Consider the following 25,277-nt stretch of genomic DNA (forward strand, 5'->3'; position numbering starts at 1 on the left):
CACCGATGCGATATTTACGTTGTATGGAGCAATATGCCTACCACCATCTCCGTTATCGTGTTTGAGGATATAAGTTGATGGACCGAGAAACTCATTAAGAGATTTTCTTAGTTCTGGCGCGTTGTATCCTGGAAACTTGAAATCGGGTAAATCGGCTTCTGCGATATTATACTCGGTTAGGAATCGTTGTTTATTATCATCGCTGCTATCGGATATTGTTTTAACGATTCGTTCATTGATATATTCCATGTCTGATATAAGTTGATTTAACACCTCAACGTGTTTTTGTGCTTTTGTTTTCCGTAGCTGTTCTAGTTGCAATCGGTAATTATGATTAATCTCGGCAAACGCACCAGTGATATCATTTAAACTAATTGTGACCGAGGCGGACAATTTAGGAGTTTCCTTATACGGAAAATACCATTGCATGGTATTCCTGTCTTGAAATATAAACCCGTTGGGTAATAACGCGCTTTTTATAATAGACAAATCAATTCGATAACTGGGATTAATCTCATGATACAATTGCGCATTCGTGTGCAAGTCCGCGGCGATTCCATGAGGTGGATTCTTAGGCCAACCTAGTATGGTTCTTATTGAACTGTTATAAATATCAACCATATACCCCTGTGTGCTTATTTCAATCGTTGACGATAACGTCGGTTCATGAACCGTAATAGCGATTTTTGATTCCTTTCCTGTGATCGATTTTATCCTGCGTTGAAATTCTTTATTGATTTGTTCTATTTGGTATGACCCAGTTGGTATTGTAACCTCCTTCCAGTCTGGGGTTCCATCGGGTTTACTTGTCCATGCAAAAAACCAGCGAGTTATTAGGTTGTTGTCCGTTAAATGCGTCCGCTCGAATATTAGGCCAACTGTGATATACTCGCAATTTTGCCAGCGCTATTTCCTTCGCTGGAACCGGTGATGGGAAGTTTACACTGAATTCGGGTTTCGTTGACGTTATCGATATCATACTTGTTTGTACCGGAGTGGTGTTCTCCGCGATCCGCTGAAGTAATTGAAACCCTTCGGGGTTCAGCGACATTATTATTATTTGTTGTTTTTAGCGTCTAATTTCAACAACCAGAGCCCATTGAAGTGGTTCCGGCTTCCAGTTGAAAATCCTCGATTTTTGACATCGCGGAGCTATACAACTGGACCATCGTGGAGAATTCAACATCGGATATGAACAAATTATCAATCGACAACGAGATCAACCCGGATAATTTCGAGTACGCGTCGGATACTATTTGATGTTTTACTGTATACTCGTTGAGTTTTTTCTGAAAACACGATGATATCTTCCTAGTGATTGCGTTGGCAACTCCAGCAATTGTTGTCATCGCGGAGATAGCGATTGGAACAGCGATCGGGGCTATCGTGGTCACCGTGGATAAAATAACACCGGTACCGGCTACTATACCCGACATCGAGTACACGACCGCGTCGATGGCGGTTATTTTTCGGCGGTATTTTTTTATTTTTGCGCGGTATTGTTCGGAAAGCGTTTTCAAGTTCGCGGAGAATTCTTTTGCGGTATCGAATCGATATTGATGTGACGTCGGTGATACCTCCGATTCAATTACCCTGGTGGTCATTTTTATTTTAAAAGAGCTAGTGTTTTTAATTACTTAGATCCGCTACAAATTCCACATACCATGTAATGTTTGCCTTGGTTAAATTTCTATCAACGGCATAAATTGTAAACGGTTCAGTTGCGTCCTTGTCTATAATTGCTGATATTGTATTGTTAAACCCGGATGAACTCGACGATAATATATTAAACTGCATCATTGAAACCAGTGTCAATCGATAAATGCCCTTAACAGTTGCGGTAATATTTACTGTATTCTGTGTAGGAGTCCAATCGAATGATCCATGCCGAATCGTGTATACTGTGTTGATGGTGTTCTCATGAGGGATTTTTATTTTTGTCATTTCCGGTATTTTGTCTTTGATATTTGCAACATCAACTACGATTGTTTCTATTTTCTGTGTATGCGCGTTTATATCCCCTTTAATCGCTGCAACATTAGTTTTGATTGTTTCTATTTCCCGTGTATTCTCGGTCATACTTTTTTTGTTCGCTGCAACATCAAGTTTGATTGTTCCTATTTCATATGTATGCACGTCTATACCTTTTTTGTTCGCTGCAACATCAGTTTTGATTATTCCTATTCCCCGCCAATACGCGTCTACATTTTTTTTGTTCGCTTCAACATCAGTTTTGATTGTTCCTATTTCCTGTGTATGCGCGTCTACACCCCCTTTGTTCACTTCAACATCAGCTCTGATTGTCATTATGTCCTGTGTATGCGCGTCTACATTATTTATGATCATTCTAACATCAGTTTTAATTGTTTCTATTTTCCGTCCATGCGAGTCTACATTATTTATGATCGTTGCAACATTAGCGCCGATTATTTCTATTTCCCGTTCATGCACGTCTACACTCCTTTTGTTCGTTGCAACATCAGTTTTGATTGTTTCTATTTCCTGTCCATACGCAGTGATATCATTTATAGTTATTGTAATCTCATCCGGTTTGACATTTTTTTTTACCAAAGAATTTATCAACGGCGTTATCAACCCTGTTAAAATTTTTTCGTAACGAGGTAAATTGGCCCGACAGCGTTGTAAACTCCAAAATACTATTTTTTATCCCTACAAGATTTGGTTCGGTCACCGTCGGGGTCCCAAAAAAACTAGCAGTAGTGAGTTGTATATCGGTGACAGACTTTTGTATCCCCTTGAACTGATCTGCTTGCGCGTTAAATTCACCATATAAATCTTTAAACGAATTCGACATGAATATATAATTGTCGTCTAGTGTATTTATTTTTCCATTTATCGCCAGGATGGATTCACCTGATTTAAGTCGTCCGTCGCTGGTATACAGCGCGATAGTGTTCTCGGCGGCATTACGCTGTCGTGTTAAAACGTCATCCAGCGACACATTACTGGATTTCAATTTACCCTGGCGGTCTTGAAATACAACTATTTCGCCCGGGTCAACACTTGTTAGATTCAACGTATCAGCGATTTCATCCTCAATTGGTTTTTTTATGTCATCAGTGGCGGGCGTTTCCGTGGGCTTTTTCGGCGCCGAAACCGGTCGTCCCCAGATATCAATCATTATTATTGTAAATGTTATTCTCTAAAATCCGTTGAGCCTCTACGACCCCACTAGTGTATTCGTTTACAACCACATGAGGTGGTTTCCGCGATGATGAAATCGCCGCGAGTACGTTCAATACCTCACGGCCGCATATCGGCGGGTCACTTAACTGCTGTGTTGGCAGCGTGGAAAAAAAAACCCGGGCTGAACACGCCCGGGCTGAACACGCCCGGATATACCGCATGAACTCGTTCGGCGGGGCTAACCCGTATGAATCAAAATAGACGATCGCACGCGGATCAATCGCGTATGCAACCCAATGAGTTCCCGCTCCGGAGGACCCATCGAGGTTAATTATGCCGGTTTCAGTATTCCTTGGTGCCGCCGGTAATTGATCCCTCATAAAAACACCTCTGAAGTTTTTTATCGCTAGCGCGTTTGCGGCGTCTATTAAATCAAAATTAGACATAGGAGTTAATAAACGGTTCCCGGTAGTCTTAGACCCTTTCCCGAGTACCATGAATACGGGGTTCCCGGTAGTCTTAGACCCTTTCCGGCCACGGATCGTTTTTTTTTATAGCCTTTCCCGGTTGCCTTCTTCAATGCCATCCCCGCCGCGGTACCAACGGCCCCCAACGCCGCCGCCTTAGCCACTGCTGGTGCGGCCGCGGCAATCAACGCTGGAATCGCAGCTAACAGCGGAAATATCCCACCGGTCTTTTCCATGTTTTTAATCGCTGCGGCCGAGAAATCTATTTGAACACCCTTTTTATTCTTCATCGCATTATTGAAATGTTTTATTTGACGCGCCGTCAACGATATCTTATGATTACCACCTGCCATCTGTGACGGCTTCAGCGTTATTGTGGTCCCGCATTGTTTAGCAGACTTTGATCGTAATTTCTTGACTTGACCATCAGTCAACTCTACACTGACAACACTATACGACATTTTATTGTAAACGCGTTTGTGCTTTCAATTACATGTTTTCCACTGGCGCATCAACGATTCTCATTCGTCCACCAACCCCTTCTAGCAGCATTGATTTATCGCTGAGAATGACAGCAACCGCTCTATAATTAACATTACCCGGGGCTATACGAGCTCGGAAGTGTATATCAACGACGGATTGTCTCGTTAAATCAAGATGTTCCAACGAAAAATAATAAATCGGATACAGGTTTTTAAAATCAAGTTGTGATATTTGCAAACCAGTGTCGACGTTTTGATCACGACCCATATATGACAGCAATCGATGATACACACGTGCGATATGGTTGTCGCCGTAATTAAGCTGTATATCCTCGGATGGTTCCTGTTGTCCGTTTATTCTCAGCGAAACATCCCTGACTCCTAATTGATCAAATATCATATGGCTGCGTTCTTGATTACCCAATCGTTCCCTATTCTGTAGCGCTATGAATATATGACGCGGGGCTGAAACACCCTGTTTTGACGCCAAGTGCCATGTAAACGTATCGGCGACGTTATCCTCTTTAGCATCAGTTGTTACCGCTAGCCAACTCAACAACGATTTTCCTCCCTGTTCCATAAATGCTAACAATCGTGCTTCCGTGGTAACTGATGGAGTCAGCACCGGCATCCACAATGCCATTTTAGTTAAAATGACTTTACCAGCAGCGACGCCAGCAGCACGCCATATTGCATTGTTATCATCGCCCCTTCGCGTCAGCGCGATTGTATGCTTAGCCCCATAGATAACTTTTCTGACATTTCTGCAGAATCCAAATATGTGATGGAGTGGAATCGCGCATGAAAACTGTCGGCGTGGTCTTTGCAACATCCCTACTCGTGCTGCGAATCCTAGATTGTAATCATTGTTGATACTCTTGATAATATTGAAATTAGCGCCTGGTTTTGCTCTGCGGTCTGGGTTATTTGCTTCAGCCTGTGGGTCAACTGCGGTATCTCTTTCCGCCAGCACGTTGATGTACTGAAGATGATCAGCGTTATTAGTGGTGTCCTTCGCAAACATCATAGATGGGCCCGCCGATCTTGTATAATCATCCGAGTATCTCGCTAACCCAATTATCGTCTTTGCAACATCAACCTCGCGTTCTATTGATTCAATTTCTCGCCCGTCAATAAGATATCTGGCGCTCTCAAATAACGCCATGATACCGTTGTTAACGAAGCCAACTCGAACACGATCGTCATCTGCGTATGGTGCATTATCGGCAGCATTTGTCACGAGTTCTCCCTCAATTTCGATAAACGCTTCACACGGCAAAAAATATTTACTGGTATCTTGGACTTGAAGTTCAATTCGCGATCGTAGGTCAGGTTGCGCTGCATAATAAGAATAAAATTGATAATCACGGACAGAATCATCCCTGCGCACTGGGGCATCCATATCAAACGCGGGATCAGCGGTTCGCGCAAACATTTTATTATTATTCATGTCGGTGTTTTCAATTGAAATCCATCAACGTCGTTTTCGTCGTAAACCACTTCCCGCTATCGCGTTCATGAGCGCGTTGGTTGCCGCATCGTCGGATGGCGAAGTCGCCATTGGCGGAATCGTTATCAATGACTGAGCCGCCAACGACTCTAGTTTTTCTTCCACGGTGTTATTTATTACTTTACTGACATTTGCAGGCATCACTGTCGTTGATGGCATCTGTTTTCTTTTTCTCACCAACGACATTAGTTTGTCCCGCGCGGCTGAAAGCGCCTTTCCGGCAACATCTCCAATAGCACTAATACCCCTATCACGAATAACATCAATAGCCTTCATTCCTAATTGTTTGGCTAACGGCGCTACTTTTGGAGCCATTCTTGTAAATAACCCCGCAATGGTGCTACCGAGACCATCTCCATAGTACGCGCGGTAAACAGGCAGTCGCGAGTTTACCACGTAGACGAGTACTGGTTTATCATGGTTGTAATGTATGATCATCTTTATTATAAAAACACCAGTTTTCCAATTAATCATCCACGAGCTCGTCTATGAGCGTTCGATATGCATTAATGTCCATGATACCGCCTGCAAATAACCGCTTGCAAATATCAGCGGCCTCATTGATTATTTCCGGAGAGTTATTTCCGGCTCGTTTTCCTCCGATTAGTACTTCCAGCCGTGATATATCACTGAGAACACTACCAGGACAGGTAACACCGTAGGATTCTTCACCAACAGAGTATCCTTTTCTTTTTTTTGGTTTTGCCTTTTTAACCCTATCGAGGAATGCTTTGTAATCGGTATCACCACGTGATACCGCATTTTTATGTTTATTCGCTAAATACACCATTCTTGTCCATTTTTCCGTCGAATTTACACTTTCCTCGTAACCGCTATTGACATACGTCTCTCGAGGGTTCTTATCAAGGGTTGCAACAGTAAATTTAAATAATTCTTCATCGCCGTCGAGGGCTCTAATTTTATCTATTGCGGACTTTGTAAATACGTTACGGGGTATATTCTCCTTTTTCTTTTTTTCTTCCGGTGCTTCTTCTTCTGGTATTTCTTCCGGTATTTCTTCTTCTGGTTCTTTCGCAGTAGCACCTAGTTCTTCTTCGTCGGCCATTGTAACATAAGGTTCTTGTGGGTCCGTTATAGCGAGTGGTGGCGGCCTCCGTGTTGTAGCAGCCGCTATTTTTGCAGGGAGTGTTTCTAAAGACCTTTTTGTTTGCTCGGTCTGAGTTGCTATCTTTTCAAGCGCACCGAGGACGGGCACAGTTGCCGCCGTAACATCTTTGGTCGCTTTAGTTACCGGGGCAAAGAGTTGTTCGCTTCCAACAGCAAAATCAGTTTGCATTTGTTGGCGCGTTTGAAGTTGTTCTCGGACCCTGTCTCGTAACGGTATGAACTTTTTAAGCGCCGCTAGCCGCTCTCTGGCTAGCCGAGTAGTAAGTGATTCGCCTACCATTATTGCAATTGCTCCGCAATTTCTAATTTCCCGCCGAGTGTGCCATCGGGGGCTCCGTCTCTAATCCTTCTAATGTTTTTGATCTTACTAGAAATCTCCCGGCGTCGTTCATAAACACGTCCAAGTTTTTTTCGTATTATTTCAACGGCAGTAAATAGTCCAATGAATGCATTTGCGTCATTGTGGTACAAGTTTTCATTAATCGTATGTTGTAATCGTTTTATAAAAAAGTACTCGCGGGCCAGGGTAAAACGCCCCCGTTTCGATTGTTCGTTAATAATCTCATAATCGGATAATATTTTTTCGCTGTTGAGACCATCAGATAATTCAATTCCTTGATTTTTTAATTTTGAAATCTCGGCTAATATATTATTGATGTCTTCGATATTCATTATTCTTATAAAACATCTTGTTTTTAAATAAAAAAAAATGAAACCCCGCGTATCAATCCCGAGGTGTGTTAACCGTAGGATACCGGAACAGACGCGTTCGCACTGTCATGGTGACTTCGTCAGCGCCATAGGCGCCGGTGACTTCGTCACTCGCTGATTTCTGTTATATATGAAAATCGAATTTTGCGTCCGGTCTTTTTTGAGATCGCTGAATTCTGTATTCCTTCTGCAACAAATCGTATCGAGGCTCCACAAATGTCAAAGTATTTACTGGCTTCATTCATCGACTGAAATATTTTTTCCTCGTGAGTTGTTGTATCAAATGACTTTACGGGTTTTGATTTCTTTGAGTATTTACCGGTTTGGCCTTTTTTGGTATTTTGACTTTGCGAGATAGCTTGCAAGTTTATAAGAGAATTATCAGTCTTATTATTATTAATATGATCAATCACAAGTCCATTCTCGATTAATCCGTTAAATGCTTCAAATACCGCCCTATGAACATAATACTTCTTCTTTCCGGCACCAAACATCAAATACCTCTGATTATTTACGGTACCAACCGGCTTCTTCAGTCTGCGGTTTCGAACAACGCCGTCGCGAGATGCCTCGTAATTGACGAGCAGGGGATGCGGCTGAAATTCTTGGTCCATTTATATAATAATACTACTTGTCTAATTTATTATTTGGTTTAATTATAAATCTTTCAACGTAGTCTTGAGGAGTTTTGATGACGGAGTCAGCGGTGGGGTCAATGACGGCGTTTTTAATTCGTTTGTCATAATAACGTTTTAACTCTCTGTATCGCTTTCCGCCACAATTAATACACAACTGCGATTTTCCTCTTACACCAACGTGGCAAACCAAGCACGGGAGGGGGCCAAGAGAACCATTACGAACGCTTTGTAAATGATACCCGCAGAATTCACCTCTACATGATTTATTGCACGGGGTTGTCGACCCAATCATCAACCATTTGCATTTATTCATTATACTATATTCTTTTATTTAAATACTTGTTTTAATTATATGGATGAGTTTGAGAGATTAGCAGCAATTAAGCCCTGGAAAAATATTAAATTCAATCTCGATAGAGTCCTCAAGGACGTACCAAAGGCGTTAATAAACGATAAAACCCTGTTGAATAAAATACGCGATTGTATCGATGAATTCAAGCGTGATGGTGCATCTCATAGTTGGTCAACATTTCGAATTGATGGTGTTGTTGATGCTACCATGAACGACAACCGCGCAGCAACGATAATATCACAACTTGGCTCCAGCAAGTATTTCTTTAGAGTAAAATTCATTGTCCGGGTGGAATCAGGCGATTGGATCATACGTGATAAATTTGAACCAGTTCTCAGCGACAAGAAAACAGTCATTGTCAGCCGCGACTCCAAGCCGGGGTTGTTAACCGGAATTGACAGACCATACTATGAACGAGCGTATCCTGAAACAGCAGTTGTTTAAGGAATATACCCGTTAAATAAGAAACCTGATATCGGAAAACTGAAACCAATGAGACAGTCAACGGGGATAAATTGTGTAGCAGAACGAATAATAGAGCATTTTACAAATGCATGTCGATGAAACAAATTGACTGATTTACGACGTAGCAAAATTAACCAGTGGGAACTAACCGTAAAAGAGCGTGGAGCAACCATCAGCGACATAGCGAGATTAGAAACGTCGTTGAGATTTCCAATAACCGTTACAACGATAACCGGTGAAGTATTATACGAATCGAAGTATAAATCAAATGGGGCCCCAATCAAAATTATTGATCATAACGAACACGCATGGACGCCCGCGATTACAATATTTCCACGGGATAGAACAGTAAAGTATATCCCGGGGGAATTTTTGGGAGAAGAATTCTCCCGGGATGGTTTTCTCGCGGAGAGGAAACTATTTGATGCTATTGCCTACTTGTGTAAAAACGACCCTGTATCAGTGTGGTTACTTCGCAGCGCTGAAAACGATGCGGATACCTTTGATCAGTTTGTAAGACCAAACGGTGAATTATATCGCACTGAAGCGTTTCACAACAAGATGAAAAAAACCGCCATGGAATTTGAAGAGCATGATGAACAACTGCTAACAAATTGTTTTACGATTCCATCGGTTGCGGCTCATGTTTCAGCAAGGAAAAATGCGTGGAGACCAACGCGCAAGGCATTTCTACCGGATGTACAATCCAGTTGTTTGGAGTATTATCACGGTGGATTATGGAACACTGAATACAACCGCGACGCTATGATTTCCGTTGATATGGTTCCTGTTATCCAGCCAGTTTTCTCGGGTATGGATCCGCCGCTGAGTATTTCAAACGATTTGGACACCCCAGACATGAAATGACTCGTGTTGCTATTAATGGACCACTACCTGATTTTGATTTAACTGGATTCGCTCGCATAGTATCATTTGAATTCGCAGCAGGACTTCATCGCTGTTGCTATATTTGGATCGGTAGACACATGACTGAAAAGAAGTGGTTGCCAGTAGCGCTGCTACGGTATATGATTGATTGTAAAATGCTAATTTCGTTAATTGTCAGTGACGCGATTATATCATACCGGGCGCAGACTGAAGTCTGGTTACCAGAACCGGAGCGTCTAGATAGCATAATTGACGAGTCCAGAAAACACATTGATGCCGACGAGGAATATATCATCGAATGGTCCAAAAAGATATTCAACCAACGAAACCGCGAGGCAAAAGATCTCGGTAGAAGAATAATTGGTAAGTTCACACAAGGTGGAAAAAACTGCGACTACAAACGATATTGCTCACGGCTGATTATAGATGACGCAGAATATGATTTCGTAATCAAGGACGCTGTGGCGAAAAATAGATACGTGAACTGCAAAACAGCTTTCTTGTCCAATGGAACAAAGTTGGGTACAGTTGTTACCTACAGCGATGGAGACAGCCCGGCATACCCGCATTTGAGGGCGTCTATGCTGGGTTATGCTTCCATAAATTTTTTTTTTAATGTTAAATAGATTTCCCGACACCGCGGTTAGAGTAGCCGTTGATTCATTTTACATAGACGCGAAGTATAAGGGGAACATAGCCGAGTTTACTAGTCCGGACGAGAGTTGGGGCACGTGGAGAATTAAAAATGAAATACGACGCGATTATTCCCCGTCAGCAGATGTTACCGTTGAAAACAACTACTTACGCGGTGATGAATTGTCAGAATGGTCTAATGCACCACCGTGTTCTGATCCAATTTGTAGGCACAAAACAGTTTATTTAAGCGGTTGTGGCGGGTCAGGAAAGACGACTCGGGCAATTGAATTATTTCGAACGCGGGCAAGTATAATCGTGCTTACACCGACCCATAGACTAGCGCGAGAGATAAAGCAACGAAATGTTGACGCCGTTACTTATCACAGCTTTTTTCGATACAGCGGTGGTGAGTGGACTCCTGATCGAATGGGTGAAAAATTTATTCCTGAGGTTATCATCTGGGATGAGATATGTACTGTTTCGTTAGATGTTTTACAAATGTTTTTTGATTGGTTGCTGCGCGCGAATACAGCGGTAATCATGTGTGGCGACCATGGCCAACCACCACCATTTGTCGGCGAGGGTCCACATGATTGGTTGAGCGGGTTTGTGGACTATTATGAAGAAACCGATACTGATTACCGAGCACTTGATGAACAACTGCGCGAGGTTAAGAAATTAATCAGATTACAGCCGGATAGAGTTCAATGTGAAATAATCCGCGAGGTGATTCCCGAAACGCCGTTAAATGAATTCTGGGAAACATGGAGACCAAATGATTTGATTGTAGCAAGTAGAAAGATAGTCAGAGACACACTTCAGCAAAAGTTGTTTACGTTGCATAAGGAAAAGTTTCCAACGCGCCCGGTGCCGTTATGTTATAGACCCGCGGACACACGGCGGCAGAACATTGAAGTTGAAATTCCAGGCCCGACAGCGTCAGGGACAAAAAAACAAGTTCTCGTGTTGAATGATATCGTGCTCGTTAATATCAGCGTCGTCGAGGACGCGCTACGTGCTGATAAATCCCCGTGGACGCTAGGATACGCAACAACAATACATTCCTCGCAGGGACTAACCATCACGGACACAATTGTTTGGATGGGTGATAATCGCATCGAATGGTCGAATCTAGTCTATCTTGCAGTGTCCAGAGTACGGAGGATAAATCAGCTTCGAAGAATTGTTATTGACGAAGCCACCGACGAAGCCGGCGACAAAGTCACCAACGACATCATCGATGCAAGCGTCATTGATAGAAAACTCTCGGGTTACCGCCAACAGGATAAAAAAAACAGCGGCGTTTTGATATTGATGCCGAATTAATAATTGCGTTACGACAACAACAGAATAATCACTGCGCGAGTTGTAATTGCGTAATGCGCTGGCGTTATTCGGATAAAGACGCTCGCCAATTTACCGTGGACAGGATCGATAACAGTCTCGGTCATGTCAAAAACAATGTGAGGTTAACCTGTCTTGAGTGCAATAGACGCAACGGCGCTAGTTAAGACCACGCGGGGGTAATTGAGTATCGTCAGGTATCACTTGTAGTTGCTCGCGTGTAAACCCCCGCTGTGGGGCAGTTGAATCCAGTCTATAGATCGGTGGTCTACCAGTTGATCGTGTTATCGTTGATATGTTATGTGTGGTAACACTCCAAATAGGATCAGTAGCCCTTTTTTTACCGCCTTCAAGCTCTCCTGGTTCATATAGATATCTCACGGTGACATCGCCGAGAATCGGCTTGGAAACGCTTTTTATTTTTGATCTTCCGGGTATATACTCGTGTTTAATCGCGTCGCTGGGCTTCATGTTGATTGCTCGGGTAATCTCGTTATTTAACGCTGAAATTACGCCTGGCAACCTTTTGACCCATTCACGAGATCGTTTTTCTTGGATGAATTCCTTCGCGTATTGATATCCAAATAAGCGTTCAGCAAGAGTCCGATTGAATCGTTCAACAATTGCCTGATCACGATGTAGCGCAGTATGACCTCGTCGTACCGCGACGCTATGATGTTTCAGCGTTGATAAAACAGCGCCGTGAAATTCACTACCAGGATCAACTTGTAATAGATTTGGCCAGCGCAGAGGGCCTCTTCGATAAATCCGCTCAAACGCATCGGCTACTTCAGCTGCTGACTTTGTTTTTAACGGTTCCGCTTGTATATATCGACTCGCAACATCAACTACGGTTAGCGCGTATTTGTAACCGTTGTCATGCGGCAGAAATAGTATATCAGCCTGATGAACTTCATTAGGTACGCTGACATCAAAGCGCGAGAAGTTGATTTGTTTAGGCGGTGGTAGATAAATTTGCCATATAGCCTGTTTGGATAACCAATTAGCCGCAGTGGCCTTTGTTACTTTTGCAGCGCTTGCAAGCTTACCAATTGCAGCCTTCCCCTTCCAGTATCCTCTCGGAGAATAATAGATGGATTCCATGTTGTTATTATAAACGCTAGCGTATTCAATTACCAGCGCGAGAAGCCCCGCTTCCAATCATTAATTTACCTTTCATAGCCGATTTTACCAACCATGAGGCCAATTTTTCTTTGACGGATTTATCAGGAATAGCATTTAACGCGTGAATTAATTTTACATCCGCAATATGACGCTGTTGCAGATCGCTACTTTTGTAAGCAACATCATGAGCATGACACGCCTTATCGATAGCATTTATTGGATACTCACCGGGATTGGGTTGATTTTGATCATCGAGTATGATATCTAATCGTGTTCCGGGGCCACAGTAGCTATATCCTGGGAGGTGCTTTTCTCCTGGATACTTTGCCCACGGGGTTCCGGGGAGTTTTGATAACTTGGCTGCGATGTCACCTCCTCGCTTTTTTTTAAAACATCTCCGGGTCTAATAGAAATAAATCTAAATTTCTTTGTACCGCATTGTACACACTTACCAGTAAGGGCCGATCTGTTATTTCTTGTTGTAGCGGTTGTCATATCATTTGTGCCAGTACGTACTCTACACTTCACACAATATAGATCCATAATTTATGTATAGAGATATGAATATAATTGATTTTTCGGCGACTAAAACAAGAGAACCAGTTAAGCATGTTGCAGCGTTACCAAACTCGATCCGGATGATTATCATCGGACCATCTGGATCCGGCAAGACGCAATTGTTACTCAATTTAATAATGAGATGGATGAAGTGGGATAAGTTGTATTTGGTTGCTCCTAGCGTAGATGATCAACGATGCTACGAGGTGTTGAAAGATTTCAACGAGAATGCATCAGCGATCGCTAAAAAAAATGTTATTGAGTTTATTACAGATATCAATGATGCACCAGGTATCGATGATATTGATGGCGACGTTAACAATCTAGTCGTGTACGATGATGTTATGTTAGACAATCAAAAAAACCCAGCTAGGATATTTTCCAGAGGCAGGCATAAAAACACTGACGTGATATATGTCACTCAGCGATACACTCAGATTCCAAAAGTAATCAGAGACAACTGTAATATTCTTGCTGCATTCAACGGCGTTGATACACACACGCTACGAAATATTTGGCAGACATGGTGCGGCGGTGACATGGACTTTAATGTTTTTCGAAACTTTTTTAGTCATGCTCAGTCGACCCCACATGGATTTGTAACGATAAATTTACATGATCCTCGGACACGATATCGTATCGGACTCGACCAAATATTCGGTTAAATTGTAAGCAGCAGAGGGGGCAATGACATCGACGCGGTCGTCGATGTGTTTACCGGACGCTGACGACGCTGGGGATCGGCGCGCAGAAGGTATTAATTAAACCAAATGACGATTGGACGATTCCCCGACGACGACGTCGTTTTTTTTTTACCAGGCGCTGACGACACCGGATCCGCTGAGTGCAGAAAGTATTAATTAAGCCAAATGACGATTGGACAAAATGTCGGATTCGCCCCCTCTGCTGCTTGAGGAGAGTTTACATAGAAAGACAAGGATGTCTCAAGAGGGTACTTGTGTATGGACCGGCAGTTAGAAGGAGTTTAAGAAGAAGAAGAAGAAGATGTGACAGATGCCATCTATGTTAATATTAATATTAACATAAACCCAAAGGCCCTTTTCAGGGCCAGCCATATTTCTCGAAAAGAGATAGCCTTTCCATTGCCTACCCCTTTTTTAAAAAAATTTAAAAAAAAAAAAAAAAAAATCCCATGTTCAATTTCCCTTGACGCTATAAAGTCCCACCCTGTTTAAATTCCTTTGACGCTAAACCGTCCCACGATTTTTCTCCATGTTAATTTCCCTTGACGCTAATCTGACCCACGATTTTTCTCCATGTTAAATTTCCCTTGACGCTAATCTGACCCAGGGGTCTCTGTAATGCTAATTCCCATTGACGGTAAAGTGCCCCCATTTACTACTGGCAATGGTCCGACTTCTATGTTGCCCTGAAATGCGCTTACAACGGGGGAAATATCTTGGCTGACGCGGTTCATTTTCCCTTGTTTTCCTATCCTTCTTGGGATGAGTTTGCAACGGGTTGAAATTTTGTGGTCGTGCTTGGGTCGTTCATTCGGAAATAAATGTTTGTGCTGGGAGCCCTGCCCCGGAGATATTCTGATGATTTTAAACTTTTAAACCCCTAGTTACGACTGGAAGCGACACTGCCTGAGAAAAACGATCCCCCGGTGGCTATAATTTAACATGAAAGGTACCCCAACTGCCCTACGTTAACCACCCTGGGTTGGTTCACTAGTAGCGTTCTAACCGGTCCCAGGTGCAACACGTTAACTACTGAGACGTCAAAGTTCCGAGATTAGCTGTACGCAGCTGGTTACCCTTTATTAAAAATACATTATTATTATTATTATTATTATTATTATTATTATTATTATTAGTTACCCTTTATTAAAAATACATTATTATTATTATTATTATTATTATTATTATTATTATTATTATTATTATTATTATTTATGTTGCGTAATGTTCTAGCATAACCGGATCACTGTAGTTTGTAATGAATAATCAGTAGAACAAACGTAGACCCTAATCTGCTGGTACATTATGCGATGGCGGATTAGGGTGTTGTTTGCAGTTGGAAACGACTTGTAAAAAGTAAATATATGTGCGTATTTGGTAAAGTTTATTTCATGCTTAATAGCTGCAACATATTTATGTTATTAAGACCAAAAAAATGTATTTTTATTATGCTGAGCACTGTTCCATTTAAACATACATTATGTCCAGGAAAGGCATTCTATTTTTCTAAAATATTGACCAAGGTACTCTGAATGATCCAAGTGCTCATGTGAAAATGATACAAACTCTATTAAAACTGCATCAGATGGTGACTACTACACATCAAACGTGTGTTGTCATGGGTCTCTTTTATTAGAACAGCCCTGATTTTAAATTATGCATTTGCATAGTGTAACAATTTTGATCAAATATTTAAGAGATGATAAAGAGACAAAAAGAAAGTACTGATCTAGAGAGAAAGAGATTTTTGATGGTTTTGTTTTATGTTGTATTCATTCTACGGAGAAGAGTATTTAATCCAAAACTGCAGATGAATGAAAAGTTATTCAATCCCCCTTGAGCACATATGCTACGAATTATTGATATAATTAATGTGTTGTGTAGTTCACTGATTTTATTTTGAATAAGCTTTAAATTTGATGTATGTTTATAGGATGTATTCAAGAGCTTTGGTTATTGTATAGCCATATTTATGAAGTCAATGTTTTAAAAACAAATGGGTTTCTTTGCAATTTATTTTCTTAGTTCTTCGAGCACTTTTCAACTATCAGCCCATGGTATCTGTATCAGAATAATAGTACTAAGATGTTATATGAATGAATGTACATTTTATTCTTATCCTTCAATGCCTACTGGTTTATGGTTGTCCACATTTTTAAAATTAGTGCTTACTGCACACTTCAAATGATATGGTCAATTAGTGCTTGCTGCACACTTCAAATGACACGGTCAGCATTGATTTTACTTGCTTATAAGTCCGATTCAGCTGCAAACTACATGGACCCTAATTGGCCATTGCATAATGCATCAGCAGATCAGGGTGTATATGTAGTTTGTCAGGAGTAATCCATAGAACAAACAACACAGATCCTGATCTGCTAGTGCATGATGCAGTGGCCAGTTAGGGTCTATGCTATTTGCAATTAGACTCACATGGTGCATTATGATATCATCATTATGATGTCACTTGATACCTAGTTGTATCATTGATTGGTTGCAACTTTTGTCTGATTACTCTTTGTAATGACCCTTACGTATGAATAGATATTCATCTTAGTGTAGCGCAAAAAATGCACACTAACTTATCACTTTTAAGTGATTATGGATCTCTTAGATCCATGGCTATATATAGCTCTAAATTTTTCAGAAAGTTAAATATTCCAAAATTTGACAAGCAGTCATCTTTGACATTGTCAAACCAAATATGATTGATATTTTTTTATATATAAAAGAGACCCATCTGCTAGCAGCATGGCTCAAGATTTTCTGTCCCATAATGCATCTGCAGTGATCAGGGTCAGCATGGACTCACAAGTGGCATAAACAGCTTAGACTCTTATCTGCATGTGCATATGTAGCCAGTTGATTTGGGTCTAATCATTGATCATTCAGGCATATGCCTTGTACATGAGATAAATGGAAATGGGGAAACAGTTTCATTGTAGCTTTTATTGAATACCCAGAAAATGAAATTGAAATTGTGGTCACCATAGTTGAATCAAAGACATTCAGATGTATGCTAGGTACACCACAGTTGTTTCTTTAGAGATTTGTTTTGCAACAATTAGATGGGTCAATTGGTAGTGCAGCTGATTTATTTGTTATATTGAGAATTGAAAATATGTGAAAGATATGATTAATTGCTAGGTAGATAAACAGTTATTTTAACATAAATGAAGATGTTGACCATACAAGTTTGAAATGAAGTGCCATATACCTCTAATGCTGAATTTTGTTCACAGTTCTTTTTTCAATGCATCATTTTATAACCGTTGGAAAGATTGTTTTACTGCATGTAGTCTTAATGGTATATATGTACTTAGTCCAATAAATCAGGCCCCACACCTGTACTAATACTGATGGATGTTTTCTTTGGTCTGATCTCGCCTGTTTGTTAAATGTTGCAGTTAGAGCAAACAGATGTGTCTGCAATATATTGATTTAGACACTTGCTGGTATTTCTTGCACATCTTGAGATAGGGTCAATTGAAGGGTCCTTTTAACAATATATACAGAATATTTTAAGATCAAATTCTATGTCTGACATCTTATAAACACACATGGAATAACACAACCCTACCTCCTATGACCATTTTTAATGTAGTGTTTACATATAGCTGTTTGTTCATCACATACTGCAACCAGTCAGATGCAGCTTCCATGTATTCACGCATTTGAAAGTTTCAGTTACTTTAATTGGTTGACTATACCTCATGTCCCTAGGCTTTGTCAACCAAAACTTTCAAATAAGCAAATGAGTGGACGTTGTTCTTGAACTGACCATAACTTAAGAGTATGGGGAAATACTGGTAAGTGTCTACAATGTACACTAATATACTGTAGAGGCATTTCAGAGCTGAAAACCATCCATCAGTATCAGTCCAGGTTTGTGGGCTGATATATCAGACTACTATGTACTCCACACTGAAAGTTCGTGGTTTTTATCAGACCGTACATTTAAAAGCAGTGAGTTACAGGTATGTTTGTTAAATTCATCTGACAGGTTTATGATGAAGTTTTGATGCTTTTCATGTTACAGGACATTTACATCTAACTGGGGCTTTTTTCCAGAATCAGCAAATAACTATATCGACATGTAATTGGGGCTTTTTTCCCCCAGAATCAGCAAATAACTATATCGACATGTAATTGGGGCTTTTCTCCAGAATCAGCAAATAACCAGATCGACATGTAATGGGGGCTTTTTTTCTCCAGAATCAGCAAATAATTAGATCCACATGTAATTGGTTTTTTTTCCCCCAGAATTAGCAAATGACTAGATCGACATGTAGTGGGGGCTTTTTTCCCAGAATCAGCAAATAACCAGATCGACATGTAATGGGGGCTTTGTTTTTCAGAATTAGCAAATAACTAGATCGACATGTAATGGGGGCATCTTTCCCAGAATCAGCAAATAACCAGATCGACATGTAATGGGGGCTTTTTTTTCCAGAATCAGCAAATAATTAGATCAACATGTAATTGGGGCATTTTCCCCAGAATCAGCAAATCGCTAGATCCACATGTAATTGGGGCTTTTTCACAGAATCAGCAAATAACTATATCGACATGTAATTGGTTTTTTCTCCCCAGAATTAGCAAATAACTAGATTGACATGTAATGGGGGCTTTTTTCCCAGAATCAACAAATAATTACATCAACATGTAATTGGGGCATTTTTCCCAGAATCAGCAAATAACTAGATCGACATGTAATTGGTTTTTCCCCCAGAATCAGCAAATAACAGGATCGACTAATTGGGGCTTTTTCTCCAGTATCAGCAAATAACTAGATCGACATGTAATTGGGGCATTTTTCCCAGAATCAGCAAATAACTAGATGGACATGTAACGAGGGCTTTTTTCCCAGAATCAGCAAATAACTAGATCGACATGTAATTGGTTTTCCCCCCAGAATCAGCAAATAACAGGATCGACTAATTGGGGCTCTTTCTCCAGATTCAGCAAATAATTAGATCCACATGTAATTGGGGCTTTTTCTCCAGAATCAGCAAATAACTAGATCGACATGTGATTGGGGATTTTTTTTCCCCAGAATTAGCAAATAACAAGATCGCCTAATTGGGGATCTCTCACCAGAATTTGCAAATAACTAGATCCACATGTATTTTTTCCAGCAGGGACACCAGTATTGGATTGTCACCATCATCAGTTTTGTTACAATGTTATTTATGTACATTTGTTATTTCAGATTTTGAGCATTTTATGATACACATCTTTTGTTGCAGTAGAAGTTCCACAGAACTCTTGTCTAAATTCTACATCCTTTTCAAAAGTTGTTACTATTGGATTGTCTCATGGTCAGGCACTATAGAGTATATTCACATTTTGTTTTGCCACCATGTATGTTGTCTATTGTGTACTGAAAAATGGAGTTAAACCCAAAGCAATAACATTTGTTTTGTTGCATCAAATAAGAAAAAATTTTGAAAATGATTTTCTGGAGTTTTAAATGGAATTTGTATAGTGAGATTTATCGTATTTGTTTATGGCATAAACATTCTTAAAATCTTGCTTTTAACTGCAATAAACTTAGCATACTTTGTGCATTGTTCGGAAGATCTTTGGTTCTTGACCTGCTGTCAAATATGGTCCACTATAGCGTAGCAATATTTAATATATTGGACTGAGTAGAGCAAGGAAGGTAATCAGGTGATACAGTTCATGCTGCATCATGATCATGATTAGAACATATTTTGAAGGCTGGGTGGTTTGTGGAGGGATCATTAGTTGCTACAAATAAATGGTTTTTTCTAAGTCAACTTTTTATAAAAATATATTTGCATTTTTGTCCAACATGTTGTTTTTGGATGTTCCAGAATTAAAGTCTTCTGACTACTGTACATTCAATTCTGAATCCACCTTTACTTGATCCCATTATATAAATTTAAACAAGTTTTATTTTTTCAAAGCTTCTTTATACTGAATGAGTATTTCTGTTACCAAGTTGTGAAACCACTTGTAATGCATTTCTGTATTGTTTTTCTACATGGGAATCTTCAAATGTGTTTGATACAGAAGTAAGATGTTTCATGAGAAGAACCAGTAATGGTAGTTTGGATTTTTGTTGATTGTTGATTCGAGTCGATAATTGGATTTTTGTTGATTGTTGATTTCGGTCAATGTTTCGATTTTTATAGATTGTTGATTCGAGTCAATGTTCATATCACGGTTACTGAAAGTAACAACATAGATTTTATCATGCATATATTTTTTTAAAACTGAGTTTACTTTTCCTTAACATTCAAGAGGCTAATCAGTAATATGTGACATCCATGCTATGCAAGTTAGTGAATAATATTATGAAAATGCATTGTTACCTAGTGCACTGAAAGATCTCAAGACTGAAGGTCATTGGGACTAAAGTAAAAGTTTGGTTTTAAGAGATTTTGGATTAGAAAACTGTTTCAGTCTCAAGGGGATTTAGTTTAATGACTTCATGTCTTAGAAACGACACTGTATATTTATAATATTTATCTCATGTCTATAGGTTCTTTTATTTTAGCAGCAAATTATGTAATCAGATTAAATTATATAGGAAAAGGCGGTCCAAAATCTTCAGCACCATGGGCTGCTGGGACGAAAAATGTAAAGTTTGTGGGCCATACATAATTACTGTAGTAGTAATTATTATTAAAGAACTTGGTTTTTTGTATGAGCAATGGACCACAAAAATTGACCTGCAGGACATATTAGCTTTTTTCATGAAGTTTGCACTTGATGTATTTGCATCTTGTAAGAATTATTGTTATTAGCAAATGATGTTTGGTTAGTTGTACAGGAACTTTTTATAGACAAACTTAGAGGGACACATGTCAGATTTTCTTAATGGAGAGAAAAATATATTTTGTGTTGTGTACTTGAAGGTCATTTTGACCATGGTTGATTTATAGAAAAAGATTGCTAGAAACAAACAGTCTTGCTTTTAAACAAATCGTAGACCAGAAGAGCTTGTGAGATGGTTTGTCTTCTGTTCATCCATTAGTACAAGTTTGTTATCGCTTCTCCTCCTAACTTACTTTTAGACTTGCCATGAAACTGTGATATACATTTGCCCCATATCTTTTCATGCCTAAATAAACATAGTGTCGCTTGGACATCCAGTTTGATTGCAACAGTGTCCATCTTAAAAATCTTGTTATCACTACTCCAACACAGGAATCACATTGAAATAGGGTATTCACCAGAATTCTTACAATGTCTGGTTAGTCCTGATAGAAAATGGTGCTGATATAACTTCCAATCTAGCCACAATGGCAGCCATCTTGAAAATTTTGTTTTCACTATTTTTCCTGAACTAAAAGTGATTTTGACAATTGGTTTTCATTTGCCATGAAATCTAGTTAGTTCCAAATGAAAATGGTGACAATCTGACATACATTGTGGCTGCCATGATAGCCATCTTAAAAATCTTGCTATAGTTGCTACTGAACAGAAAGTCACATCAGTTTTACCAGAAGACACCTTATAATATCAAAATGGTTCTGAGTTAAAATGGTCACCATGGTGGTCATATTATCATGGGTTTTCACCAGAGGACTTTATTTAATGCTTGGTTGATTCGAAATGTAAATAGTGCTGATCTGACATACAAAGTAGCCACCAGGACAGCCATCTTGAAAATCTTGTTATTGCTTCTTCTGAAAGGATGGTCATATTCACATGCAATTTCACCAAAGACTTCTAATGATGTCTAGTTGAAGCTGGTGCTAATCCTACATCCAATATGGCTGCCACATTGGCTAATTTTAAATTATTGTTGCTTGCAAATATTACATGTTTTCAGTACACCACGATTAACAAAGAAATGGTCTTGAATTACTGGAAATTCCTTTTCGTCACTAGAGTGTTTACTCAGTTTTACATCATTTATTAGGGGCAGAATAAATAAAAAGAACCTTATATACTTATATAACAGTAATGTTCAATGGCAAATAACAAAGACCCTGATCTGCCATCTGATTATGAACCAGCAGGTCAGGTATATGTTGTTTGTTCCACTGACTACTCCAACCACCTGCATAAACCCTGATCTGCAAGTGCAGAATATGATGGCAGGTCTTGGTACGTGCAGTTTGCAGCTAGACATGACTTCTAAGTGAGTATATATGGTATTTATTGGCTAACTTGATAACTACTTGATAATGGATAAAATAATGATCTTAAAATAGAAATACAATTCTTTCTTCAAGAACTTTGAGTTTATGCTTTGGTTGGTTACATAGATAATATTGGGACATTGTGTAATTATAGAATTGTGATGCAGATATAGAACTTGCATTATATAGTTATATAACAAGGGATACATTTTGGGGAATATTTTTATTATGGCAATCTTGGTGACGATGAACATTAGAGATCTGTACTGGGTCGAGAGTTGTAAAAATAAAGGCTAAAACCTATAATTGTTTTATTGCAATGACAGAGATTTCCTAAAGGTATAATAATAATAATAATAATAATAATAATAAACTTGTATTCAAACATAAAACTAATAACCTGAATTGACCACTCATTCAATACTAAAGGGGAATGAATAAGGAAAAATGGTTCAGCTTTTAAAATTTGAAAGAATAAATGAAACCTGAATTAGTCTTTTCTACCTGGTCTTTCACTTAAATAAAAAATTACAAATTGAAAAAACAATCTAAGAAATTACTCATTTCTCTCAAAATGAACATACTGCTTGACTGAAATGTAGGTATGATAATGATTTATATATGCTCTCCTGAATGTTTCTCAGCCATGAGAGATTTCAGTTAAAGTGTATTGTTTTGTCTTTAAAAGTATCACATAAGTTTTGAGCATAAATCTGTTGATAAATATCATAAAACAGGTACACATTATGTGAGACTAATTTTAGTTATCTTGGCAGCTAGATGGAAAAATCATGCACATGTCATCATACACAATATATGCTTTATATTCATTGAACTTGTGGCTTGAACTACATAAAAAAAAACAGTTTTGGACATCTGTAAAATTAATGGCTATGAATAAACTTTCAGGCAAAGTTGAAAACATCATTTCCTGCAATTAGTCCACAATGTAATCTTCTAGACATGGATGCAAAATTTAATATCAGTAAATGGTCTTAATATTGTTTGTATGAAATGTAAAGTAAATGCTGGACAGAATAAATACAGACAAAAGTTTCTCAAATGATGTAAACATTTATTAATGGAGGATCAACATCAAATACAATAACATTCCAAATTTAGAATATGCAGCTTCCATTCTATTCTTAATTGTACCCACCTTCAATCTCAGAATTTGTTATAAACTTCATAAAAAGTCCCATTAGTTTAACATTGTTCCTACAGGTCAATACCCAGCAGTATTGAACAGAGTTAAGTAAAAATATTCACCAGTTCCTTGTATGGTAATTACATGTCCACATTCCAAGAACTACTTTTGTCTACGTCAAAATAAAAATGGCAACGAACGCTGACCGCGTCAAAACTGATTACATTTCCAATGTATTGCTTCCTTAACCATTTTAGGAAGAAATAAAGGTAGATCTACACATAATCCGGGTGACGTGGAACAATTCATTGAAAATCAGAAACAAGCACAATACCAAAGCCGTGATGCAATGAGATGTAACAAATGTTCAGTGATGCTTATGGGGTGTGAAGAGAGAGCCTAGGACAACAAAAAAAACATCCACACCTATTGAATGACTTTCTTAGTGAACTTTTTGTTTCTATATGCAAGTGTGATTGTTAGATACACCTGTCATCGAAAATGAATTTATAAAAAAAATACCTTCTGTAGCCACCACCAAAATCCAATGACTTAAAATTGCATGAAAATAGTGGTAACAGAGAGAGAGAGAGAGAGAGTGCGCACGTCACACTGACCTTTATTACAATGTATCAATCATCACGTGCATGAGTATTTTTTTTTTTGTTGTTGTCTAAACGGTGCACTTTTAACAACATTGTTTTATTCTGTACTTGGAATCATTTGAAATACGTTGACTTCAAAATGAAAATCAATCCTTATTGTGATGTACTAACCAAGACCAATGGGACACAGTAACCTGGAAATGTTGATGAAGGTTGCTGTTCAAAATGCAGGACTTCAGAATAGATTCATGAATCATTCCATCAGAAAAACAACAGTTACCACACTCCCAAAAGCTGTAGTGACACCAAATAAAATCACCAGCTCACAGGACACAAAAATATTTCATCGATCATGGAATATGACTCTAAACTAAGTATAAATGAGCAGAAGGAATATTTTTCAACCCTGAAGCACACTACTGTTCCAAATAATCCCTTCTCCCATTATACTTCTGCTATGACAGCATCATCTATTGGTGACCAAGTCACCCACAAAGACCATATTCAAGGGATTTTTTCGGGGGAATCTTTTCATAATTGTACCTTCATTTTCCATTGATGTATTGGGTCATTTTTTCCTCACAAATATTTCTATATCAATATTTTGTTGTTTTTCGCACCTACTAAACATTCCATTCTCTTTTGCAAGCTAAGTTTTGTTCATTACTAACGAGCGCATTCATATTATTAGTGTATGTAGATTAATGCGTGGTTCTCAGGTTTCATTCATAAATTAAACATCATGTAAAATATGAAACAAAACAAAATAATTTTATTGTTTCAATTGTATTATTCCTTTAATATACAAAACGATTATTATGTTTGTTATTAAATATATAATGAAAAGGTTATTGACCGAGTATTGAAAAATATTGGTCCCTCATTTATGCAGCATAGGATGCCCTCTCAAGCTTGGGCATCCTTTGCCACATGCACTCGGGACCAATATTTTTCAGTGCTCGGTCAATAACCTATACGCATTGATCTGGTAATTTTGCCAGGTACATGTACATACTTTCTGAGATTGAATATCAGGTATGATTCAGAATGATGGAATGGTGATATATCCATCTATCTCAAGAAACAGTATTTTATCAGAATATATATATATATATATATATATATATATATATATATATATATATATATATATATATATATATATATATATATATATATATATATAATGGCCAGTGCAATTAAAAATACTTGTATTTTATTAGTAAGTAACTGGAAGGTTTTTATGGATT

Source organism: Sinohyriopsis cumingii, chromosome 7 (genome assembly GCF_028554795.1).
Source record: "Sinohyriopsis cumingii isolate HCF-2022 chromosome 7, ASM2855479v2, whole genome shotgun sequence".
NCBI classification, from domain to species: domain Eukaryota; kingdom Metazoa; phylum Mollusca; class Bivalvia; order Unionida; family Unionidae; genus Sinohyriopsis; species Sinohyriopsis cumingii.